Source organism: Aptenodytes forsteri, unplaced genomic scaffold (genome assembly GCF_000699145.1).
Source record: "Aptenodytes forsteri isolate BGI_AS27 unplaced genomic scaffold, ASM69914v1 Scaffold173, whole genome shotgun sequence".
In the NCBI taxonomy this organism is placed as follows: Eukaryota; Metazoa; Chordata; class Aves; order Sphenisciformes; family Spheniscidae; genus Aptenodytes; species Aptenodytes forsteri.
In genome coordinates, this window is record NW_008794449.1 from 3,951,507 (window position 1) to 3,952,985 (window position 1,479).

A 1,479-nucleotide genomic window follows, 5' to 3' on the forward strand; every position below is an offset into this window, starting at 1 on the left:
GGGGGGGGGGCGGCTCAAATGCTGCTTCCCTGCCGAGGAACAGCCTCTAATTGCCGTTTTGGGTTTAGATAACGAAATTATCGCTTCGATGTGAAACCGAGCTTGCCTGAGGCCTGTGGGGGAGCATCCTGGGAGGCCCTCCCATGCTCTTGGGGCCACAGGCAAGCCCCACTGCGGCCCGTGTCAATGTCACCATGACTGGTGTCAGAAACACTGGATAGTGAGGCAGCAAAACTGGGTCTTAAAAGCAACTGTGTGCTTGGAAGGAGTTGAGGGCTACAAGGAGGGTCCGGGAAGGGGAGAAGGGAGGAAAAGGTGCACAAATGGTGGTGTTGGGGTGGCTTGGGGACGGTGTGGGTCCGACAGCACCAGCAGCCGCCCATGGCTTCACAGGGGGAGCTGGAGGAAAAAATAACCTATTCAGAGCGATGGATGAGGTGGTATTTCTGGCCACAACCCTGCACACATCAAGGTGGGACAGAAGGGCACTGCGGTGCTGGAGACGGGGGGTTTGGGCGAGAGGGTTATTGGTGTGCAGACAAACTACACCCAGAGGTGCTGCGCCTACTCCGACTGCAATGATGTATTTATTAATTTGCCTGCATGACTGGGTACTTTGGCTTCTCATGTCAGGATGAAGACAGTGTCACATCAGTCACGGTAAAAACATGAATTAAAACAGCACAACCAAGCCCCAAGATGTGGACTTTCCAGTCTGGCGTGGACCTTCCGTAAGGCTTAATACAGCGCCTATGGCACCTTCAGTTTTATTTTGTCCCTATTGGATTGTGTTGTTGCCCTGTTACACCTTATCCCTGTGTCCTAGAGTGTGTTTTTGCCTTCTTGCAGTTGGAGCAATTCATGTTTTCTGCTGTTAATGTAGCTGCGTATCAGTCAGGGGTGAAGCGTCTTCTTTTCTAAAGTTGTGCGGAGAGCCCTGCTAAGCGTCTGTCAAAGCCCTCTGTGATCAATAGAAGCCATGTTGATCAAAAAGTGGGATTCTCATGCTGGAGATGTTTCACTGTTTTTAACAGTTTTGATCTGAATCAGACCCAAATCTTTTTTTTTTTTTTCCTTTAAATACAACAAGTGTGAAATCCCATGAACACATTGCAAAGAGCTATGGTCAGTCCAAAAATTAAGCACTTCTTTTTATGATTTCCAGCTCTTCAGGGAATGTGACAGCCTTGGCAGCTTCTCTGCTGCTAAAAGGAGCTAATGACAGAGGCAAAACTGCCAGGATTGCCCATTTCTTTTGCTTGCTGTGAGAGTTTCTAGACTCTTTGACTCCAAGCTGGAGATCCCAGGGTTCCAGGCTCCTTACCTGGGGGCTGGAAACCCAGGGTGGTTGGAGCATGTGTCCTCAGGGCTGGGAAGATCATGGAACAGATCCTCCTGGAAGCTATGCTAAGGCAGATGGAGGACAGGGAGGTGATTCGAGACAGCCAGCATGGCTTCGCCAAGGGCAAGTCCTGCCTG